General features: G+C 39.5%; 1 non-coding gene across 1 annotated transcript; it reads left to right on the forward strand.

Annotated features, from left to right (window-relative positions):
* The first annotated feature begins 9111 nt into the window (after positions 1 to 9111).
* LOC149494893 (small nucleolar RNA R71) lies at positions 9112 to 9217 on the forward strand. Its single transcript, XR_016321899.1, has one exon. It is a non-coding gene; the product is annotated as a small nucleolar RNA R71 (small nucleolar RNA).
* The last annotated feature ends 439 nt before the right edge of the window (positions 9218 to 9656 follow it).

Consider the following 9656-nt stretch of genomic DNA (forward strand, 5'->3'; position numbering starts at 1 on the left):
AGACAATAATAAAAGAAAGAAACAAGATGAAAAGTTTAGAATGAAAACTGTATCACAACTATGTTGATGGCTTCCTTGAATCTTGGCACGATTATTTGATGCTTGAAATCTTCAAGAGAGAAAAAGAATTATGTAAAGAAATTGCCTAAAAACCGAGAGATCCTTTGCTATGAGAAGTTCCTCTCTTTATATAGAGTTCCTGAAGGCAAGTCTGATTCCTTTTAGGAAATAGAATCCTTATTTAATGCAAAATCCTTTATAGGAGATCATGACTGTTTAGACTTTTGATTTCTTCTTGATTAGGACTCCTTTTTCTCCTAGAATAGGTCCAGGTCTTGTTTAGTGTGTTTAGGACACTCCCTGAAGTCGGCCCATGTGAGAAAAGGCTTGATTTGCATATTAAATTTACGCTGGTTCCGCCTGTGCAGCACGGGCGTGCTTCCTGGCACGGGCTGGGTGTGCTTTAGTCTGGAAGTCTGGCCAGTGAAGCACGGGGCGTGCTAGGCAGCACGGGCTAGCGAAGCATTGAGGCACGGGCGTGCCACTTAGCACGGCAAGGGCGTGCTTTTCTCTGGAAGTCTGCCTAGAGCTGTCACGGGCGTGCTATGCTTGACACGCCCTGGTCCCATTATAGCACGGCCGTGCCTTTTGGCACACCCTGGCCGTGCTTTCTTCTGTCTCTTCTTTGGTTTCCTTGGCTTCTAGCACGGTTGTGCTTTTTAACACGGCCTGGGCGTGCTAAAGGCTAAGTGCCTTGTATTATAAAGTTCTTTTCTGCGCCAAATTTCTGCAATTTTCTCTTAGATCAAGCGGATTAAAGATCAAGGAAGCTTTTGAATATAATTATACTAAAAGTGATTTAAAATCAAATTAAAGCAATAAAAACTTACTAGAATTCAAATAAAAACTATATTAAAACACTATAGAATTAACATCTATCAAAATTCCCCAAACTTAAACCATTGCTTGTCCTCAAGCAACAAAACTAAAAGAAAATAATTTGACGACACTGGCTTACCATGGTTGGAGATGATCTCAATAAACTTTTCAAGATATCCTGATTAGTAAATAAGTGGATAGACTCAATTGTTCTCCATACTATTCATATTTAAGCTTGACTTTTATTTCTAGAAGGAAACACGTTCATTGAGTAAAATACAAGTTTAGAGAGATTATCAACACTAATACTTATTCAAATTATGATAAACAGGACATGAGTTATCTAAAGCATTTAAAAATAAGATAATTGATAAAAGTGGCATTCCCATATGCAGAATTAGTCATCCTTTCTCCACGATTTAAATGCATACGATTAAAAGATCAGAAGGTCTTTATTTTGGGTTGTAATGGGGCTTTCTTGGTGTAAATTTTGCTTAATCAAAGAAAGGGATAAAATGTAGTCAAAGGGTACAAAAGAATGTATAACATTCTAGATTCTATTTTAATTAAACTTTTTCTAGTTCTAGGGAGTGTTTTGTTTTTGAAATTTTCTTACTAGCTAGAGGCATTTTGGACAAGGTCTTTTCTTAATATTTTTGCACTTTTCTTCCTTGCCTTTTCTATTTTTCTTGAATTCTTTTGATTGCTTTTCATGTGCCTCTTTCTTGATTCTTTCTTCTTTTCTTTATTTGCTAGTTTTAATTGATGAATTCTCCCTCTTTTGTTGCTACATTCTAATTAACAATCGAATCTTTCAATCATACAATCCTTTGCACTTAGGGTAGGAAATTTGAATTTGGCTTTAATGGCTTGGTTTATTGAGGGTGAAGAAGAAAATTTTACGGTTTTAAGGCTTCAAGTTGGTTTCAAGAGTCATATTTTTAATTTAGGTGGTCTAGGCTTTAATATAGGTTTCAACAAAAACTGCCTAAATCATCTCTTTCAAAATGTAAACATTTAAATTTTTCGCCTTGAAGGGAGTTCTAATTTTTGTTCTAGGAATGCCGAGGTTTAAAATACTTTTAGAGTAAAAAACACCTATACATCATAACTCTTAAAAAAAATCAGTGTTTAAAAATCTAGAAACAAGTAATTTAGATCAATAAACATGTTTAAATCAAAATTTCAAATTCAAAACTTAAATATGCTAGAATTGAGAATCAATTATGTTTGACACTTATTACTGGACATGAACACCTTCAAGCTTGCTTGTAATCATTCCAACCATGTTAAACAAAACAAAAATATTTAGCTAAAATTCCCTTCCCCCAATTCAATTAATCACATTGTCCCCAATGTGAATAAATTCCCCAAACTTATTGCATTGCTTACAAAGAAAGCAGTAAGAGAGAAGAAGAAAAACTTACCAACATTGTATTGATCAATACAATAGAAAGGTTGTGGAATGTGTCTTAGCTAAAGAAGCAACTAAACATTAAGAACAAAAACTACTAAAAGGTTATAAAAATCCCAATAACAAATAAATAAAACGAAAGTGAAAACAACCAACACAATGTATTAGAACAAAATAAACCGAAATAAAAGAGAAGTGAGAAATCAGTCAATTTTCTGGTGGTGGGGGTGGTTGCAGAAGCTGGAGGATGGTTTGGAGTTGGCTTTGCATGGTGTCCATCCTAGAGTCAAGACTGCCATTCATGATCTCAATGGACTGGAAACGGTCTGAGATCATTGTTTCCATCCCGTTAAGGCGCGTGTCAAAGAGGTCCATTCGAGACATCATCCTTGCAAGGACTTCATCATTTGACATGTTGGAGGTGCCTTGGAACGATGGACCAGCACCGGATGTACCTGCACCAAAAGAAGAAGTAAAAGGTGGAGGGATATCCTCCTCCATGTCATCACCGCCTGCTGCCTCGACTCCCGCCTCATCAGTATCGATATCTGGAGCACCCACTACTCGGTACGCATCTCCGACTTTTTCAACTAATTTCATGTGGATCATAACATCCAAATCTAGTCGGGTGCCCTTCCCCCCTCCAATACTATCATAAATTGGCCTAGCCGGGTTCCAAACCTGTAGATATCTAGCAATTCGGGTCACAAAACACCCCATCATTATAGCTCCTTTGTCGGCTCGAGCCACCTTTGCAAATCTCTGGCAGAGCCAGTACCCAACATTCAACAAGATTCCGTTTTCAATTGCCCATAAAAAATATAGCTCATTCAAACTTAAGACCCCATCACTTTCACTCCTTCCAAATATAGTATTCGACAAAAATTTATGCATGTACCGCAAGGAAGGTTTTTTCAATTTGGACGCCTTCGAATATCTAGGATTATAATTTACTTCACCTGTAAATTCTCGCCAAGTATTGCGTGCACTAAAATCACTAGATATTTGAATTTGACTATTTTCTGTGGGGAATCCGAAAATTTGGCTAACCTCATTCACAGACAGTTCAAAATCCTGACTAAGAAGCCTAAATCGAATTTTGCTTGGTGGAGATGTAGGCAAAAACCGGATAAAAGAAGAATAAGAACTTAAAAATTCCAGAGTTAATGGAGCATAAACTAAGTCCTTCATTTCAAGAAACTGTCCCCACCCTATTCGCCTAAGAGGTTCTAACACAATATCTCTAAGACCCACTTGTGCTAAAGCAGTCTCATCAATAAATCTATTCGGTAAAATAGGCCGAAGAGATAATTTTGTGTACCTTTCTTGTTGAGCGGATGAAGCGAAATCGAACGGAAGTGCAGGAGGTGAAGGAGGTTGAGGATTCGTGGTGGATCGCGCAGTTGGGCGTTTTCGAGCGGCAACTGAGGATGCGGGTCTGCTACGTTTGTATCTAGGAGGCATGGTTGGAGATGATTATTTGGAAATTTGGTGTGGAGGGTGTTTGATTTGAGAGAGAAAGGAGAAAAAAAGAGAAAGTTTGAGAGAGAGGAGGTGACGGCTAGGGCGTGCGAGATGGAAAGTGGGGCGGTTGGAGGCGTGCTCTTTAAATAGGGGCGCCAATAAATGAGGGTGTCTGATCGTGGCACGGCCGTGCTGATAAGCACGGCCTGGGCGTGCTCTCCTCTGACCTGCAAAACGAAAGAAAGGGCGTACCTGGCACGGGCGTGCTGACAAGCACGCCATGGGCGTGCTCTTCTTTGACTCTTGTGCTGAAAAGGGTCTGTGGATAGCACGGGCGTGCGATAAGGCACGCTTTGGGCGTGCTTGTCTCTGACTCTCAAGCGTCTTTTACCTTCTTCAGTAGTACGGGCGTGCCACTTAGCACGGTTAGGGCGTGCTCTTTTCTGACCTTCAAGTGCGATTGTCCCTTTTCAATGGCACGGGCGTGCCAGTTAGCACGGCCCGGGCGTGCTTGTTTCTGACTCTCAAGTATCATCACCTTGAAAAACGCACGGGCGTGCTGCTGGGCATGCTTGGGCGTGCAGGATCCTCACCCCATGGCACGGGTGTGCTTCCTAGCACGGCTAGGGCGTGCTCTTTTCTGGATTTCCACTTTTTCCTAAAAACTCTAACTAAAACAAAACAACAATTATGGAGAAAATTTGGGGGGGTTTTTGCAAATAAAACATAAATCAAAACGCATGAATGGAATCAAACATAAAGCAAAACACATAACAAAAATTAGATGGGTTGTCTCCCACAAGCACTTTTGTTTAACGTCGTTAAGTTCGACGCACTTATCCTAGTTTAGGCTAAGCAAGACCGATCGCACTCTTGATGGGTTCGAAGTTGTCATTATGATAGCTTTTCAGACGTTGAGCATTCACCTTGAAACTTCGATTTGTCTTACCATCCACTATTTCAATTGCACCATGAGGAAAGATTTCCTTGATTGTGAATGGTCCAGACCATCTAGAGCGCAACTTACCAGGGAATAACCGGAGCCTAGAGTTATAGAGCAATACCTGCTGGCCTACCTTCAGATCCCTCATGATAATGCGCTTATCGTGCCATTGTTTGGTGCGATCTTTGTATATTTTGGCATTTTCATAAGCATGGAGGCGCATTTCATCCATCATGTTTAACTGTAACAATCGCTTTTGACCAACTTCCTTTGTATTGAAGTTAAGAAATTGAATGGCCCAAAACGCCTTATGTTCTAACTCTACAGGAAGATGACAAGCCTTACCATACACCATGCGATATGGAGACATACCTATAGGCATTTTGAATGCCGTTCTGTAGGCCCATAGAGCATCGTCTAGCTTTTTGGACCAATCCTTTCGTGATTGTCCAACAGTGGTTTCGATTATCTTCTTGATTTCCCGGTTAGTGACTTCTACTTGTCCACTTGTTTGAGGGTGATATGGAGTACCTACACGATGAGTGACACCATATTTTGCAAGAAGGGAATCTAAATATTTATTGCAAAAATGCTTACCCCCGTCCGTGATTATTGCTCTAGGAGTGCCATGCCTTGTAAAAATGTTCTTCTTGATGAAGCTCATTACACTTTTGGCATCGTTATTTGGAAGAGCGACAGCCTCTGCCCATTTTGACACATAATCCACCGCCACTAGAATGTATTGATTTGAATATGATGGCGAAAAAGGTCCCATGAAGTCCAGACCCCATACGTCGAAGATTTCGACTTCAAGGATGCTATTTAGGGGCATCTCATGTCTCTTCGAAATATTACCTAACCTTTGACAACGATCACAAAGACGAACATAGTTATAAGCATCTTTAAAGAGATTAGGCCAATACAAACCACTTTCTAGTATACGCGCAGCTGTTTTGCTTGCTCCAAAGTGACCTCCACATTCCATTGAATGGCAAAATTTAAGGACACTTTCTATTTCAGTCTTCGGTATACATCTTCTGAAAAGCTGATCACTGCAATACTTGAACAAAAATGGCTCCTCCCAATAGTAGAATTTGATATCATGAAAAAATTTTTTTCTTTGTTGATAAGAAAAATTGGGAGGAGGAATTTTGCAAACAAGATAATTAACTATGTCAGCGTACCAGGGGGTTTGAGAATTTGCTACTAGAAGAAGTTGCTCATGAGGAAAGCTTTCATTGATTTGTAGCTCGCTTGTATCTTCTTCCCCCAATTCAAGTCTGGAAAGATGGTCAGCAACGAGGTTCTCGGTCCCCTTTTTGTCGCGAATTTCTAGGTCAAATTCTTGCAGTAAAAGTATCCAACGAATGAGTCTTGGCTTTGCATCTTTCTTTTCCAGCAAGTATTTGATGGCGGAGTGATCTGTGTAGACGATTGTTTTAGCTCCAATTAGATATGCCCTGAATTTGTCAAAAGCAAAAACAATAGCCAACAATTCTTTTTCCGTAGTTGCATAGTTTAATTGCGCATCATTCAATGTGCGACTTGCATAATAAATAACATGCAACTTCTTGTCTTTTCTCTGTCCAAGAACAGCTCCTACGGCATGATCACTAGCATCACACATAAGCTCGAAAGGTAAAGTCCAATCTGGCGTAGTGATGATCGGGGCTGAGATTAACTCCTTCTTTAATCTGTTAAAAGCATCTAAACATTCTTTATCAAAATCAAATGGAGCATCTTTAACTAACAAATTGCAAAGAGGTTTAGTGATGTTTGAGAAGTCCTTTATGAATCTCCTGTAAAACCCTGCATGCCCAAGAAAACTTCTTATACCTTTTACTGTGTTAGGAGGAGGTAGTTTTTCAATTACCTCGATTTTTGCTTTGTCTACTTCAATCCCTTTTTGAGAGATTTTATGCCCTAAGACTATGCCTTCACTCACCATGAAGTGACATTTTTCCCAATTTAACACAAGGTTAGTATCTTCACATCGTTGCATTACTAAAGATAAGTTATGAAGACATGCATCGAAGGAAGAACCAAACACAGAAAAGTCATCCATGAATACCTCAATAAATTTTTCCACCATATCAGAAAAGATGGACATCATGCACCTTTGAAAGGTTGCAGGGGCATTGCATAGCCCAAAAGGCATTCTCCTGTAGGCAAAAGTGCCATAAGGACAGGTGAATGTGGTTTTCTCTTGGTCTTCAGGGGCTATAGGTATTTGGAAGTACCCTGAGTAGCCATCTAGAAAACAATAGAAAGGATAACCTGCAAGTCTCTCAAGAATTTGATCAATAAAGGGAAGGGGAAAATGGTCCTTGCGTGTTGCTTTATTTAGTTTTCTATAGTCTATGCATACACGCCAACCTGTGACTGTTCTTGTGGGGATGAGTTCATTGTTTTCATTAGAGATAACAGTCATACCTCCCTTCTTTGGAACAACTTGGACAGGACTTACCCAATTACTGTCTGAAATCGGATAAATGATACCGGCATCTAGGAGTTTGATGATTTCAGCCTTGACTACCTCCTTCATGTTAGGATTCAATCGCCTCTGGTGCTCGATTGAAGGTTTGTAGTCTTCTTCCATCAAGATCTTATGCATGCACACGCTTGGACTTATTCCTTGTAGATCCGAGATATGCCACCCTAATGCTTTCTTGTGCCTATTTAGAACCTGCAACAACCTTTTCTCTTGATCAAGTGTTAAGTGAGAAGAAATAATAACAGGAAAAGAATGGTTCTCACCCAAGAATGCATGTTTTAAATGAGGCGGAAGTTGTTTCAGTTCAGGCTTAGGAAATTCCTTTTCTTTTTTCATTCAGGGTGCTTGGTTCATTAATGTTATTTTCGACATGCAAAGTGTTCTCCACACATTCATCAACAACATCAATTCTAAAACAGTCTCCATAGTCCATAGGAAGTTTACACGATTTAAGTACATCAAAAACAATTTCTTCCTGTCCAACTCTTAGAGTCAACTTACCCTCATAAACATCAATTAATGCTCTTGCAGTTGCAAGAAAAGGCCTTCCCAGAATTAGAGATCCTTCCCTATCTTCATCAATGTCAAGAATAACAAAATCAACAGGAAAAATGAATGTACCTACCTTTACAAGCACGTCTTCTACAATTCCTCTAGGATATTTAATTGAACGATCTGCTAGTTGTAAGGACATCCTTGTTGGCTTGAGTTCTCCCATACCTAGCATCTTAAAAACTTCATAGGACATAAGATTGATGCTAGCACCTAAATCTGCCAAAGCTTTTTCAAAGTCAAGATTACCAATGTTACAAGGGATAGAAAAACTTCCTGGATCTTTTAACTTTGGAGGCAGTTTGTTTTGGATAATCGCACTGCACTCCTCGGTTAACATTACCGTTCCTTGATCATCAATTTTTCGTTTCTTGCTCAAGATATCTTTTAGGAATTTAGCATAGCTAGGCATTTGAGCAAGAGCTTCAGCAAAAGGAATATTGATTTGGAGCTTCTTAAACACATCCAGAAACTTAAGGAAGCTCTTGTCATCTTGTGCTTTCTTTAATCTTTGTGGAAAGGGAACAGGGGGAACATATGGTTTTACCTTTTCTTTTTCCTCTAAGTCAATGATAGGCACCTTTGTTTGTTCTTTTTCCTCTTTTTCTTTCCTTGGTGGTTCATCTAATTGTTTGCCACTTCTCAAGGTAATAGCCTGCACTTGTTCTTTTGGATTCTTTTCAGTGTTGCTAGGTAACGTACCTTGAGGTCAAGATGCCATCATGTTTGCAAATTGTCCCAATTGGATCTCCAAATTTCTTATTGCGGCCTGCTGAATTTTATGGTTCTCTCTAGTTTCATTCATGAACTCCATGTGTGATTTGGAAAGAGCAGTGAGGAGGTCGTCATGAGATTTCTTTTCCGGAGGATGGAAACCAGGTGGTGCATTCAAGGCATTGTTAGGATTACCATAAGATAGATTAGGATGATTCCTGAATCTGTTATCATATGAATTTGAATAAGGGTAATTCTTTCTTCCTTGATTCATCACATAGTTCACTTGCTCTAAAGTTTGTGGATTTAAAGAGTCCATAATGCATTCTCCAATTCCATGTTGTCCATTGCACCTATCACAAACTTGCATAACAGAATTTACAAGATTAGTGGTTAACATGTCCAATTTCCTTACCATGTTATCTACCTTGGCATTAAGTGCTGTAATAGCGTCTATTTCATAGACTCCTGCAGTTCTTCTCCTTTCGGTATTGTTTTGGTAATGGCTATTGCTTGCCATTTCCTCTATCAACTCATATGCTTCATCAATTCCTTTCTTTTCAAAGGATCCACCTGCAGCTGCATCTAAGGTAATTTTTATGTTAGGAGATAATGCATTATAGAACGTTTGTACCTGTAACCACTTGGGCAAACTGTGATGTGGGCACTTTCTTAACAAGTCTTTGAATCTTTCCCAAGCTTCATACAAGCTCTCTTGATCATGATGAGCGAATGTCATTATCTCATTGCGCAACTTGGTGGTTTTTGAGGATGGAAAGAATTTAGCCAGGAATTTTTGAGCTAATTCATCCCATGTTGTGAAACTTCCAGCGGGACACGATTGTAACCAAGATCTCGCTTTATCCCTAAGAGTGAATGGGAAAAGTCTTAATTTGATTGCATCTTCAGAAACACCGTTTTGCTTGAATGTGTCACAAATTTCCAAAAAATTGGTGATGTGAGCATTAGGATCTTCACTAGGCAAGCCCCCATATTGGATCGAGGTAGAGAGCATTTGGATGATTGCGGGTTTAATCTCAAAGTTGTTAGCTTCTACCCTGGGTCTAGTAATACTTGAGGTTGCCCCATTTAGATTAGGTGTTGTATAATCTCTCAAGGTACGGACCGGATGTTGAAGTGGTGGCCCAAGTAAGTTTTCATTCTCGTTTTCGATGTCGTCGGCCATGTTTGCTTCT

This window comes from Jatropha curcas, chromosome 7 (assembly GCF_041381405.1).
Source record: "Jatropha curcas cultivar XTBG-Jc1 chromosome 7, XTBG_Jcur_1.0, whole genome shotgun sequence".
NCBI classification, from domain to species: domain Eukaryota; kingdom Viridiplantae; phylum Streptophyta; class Magnoliopsida; order Malpighiales; family Euphorbiaceae; genus Jatropha; species Jatropha curcas.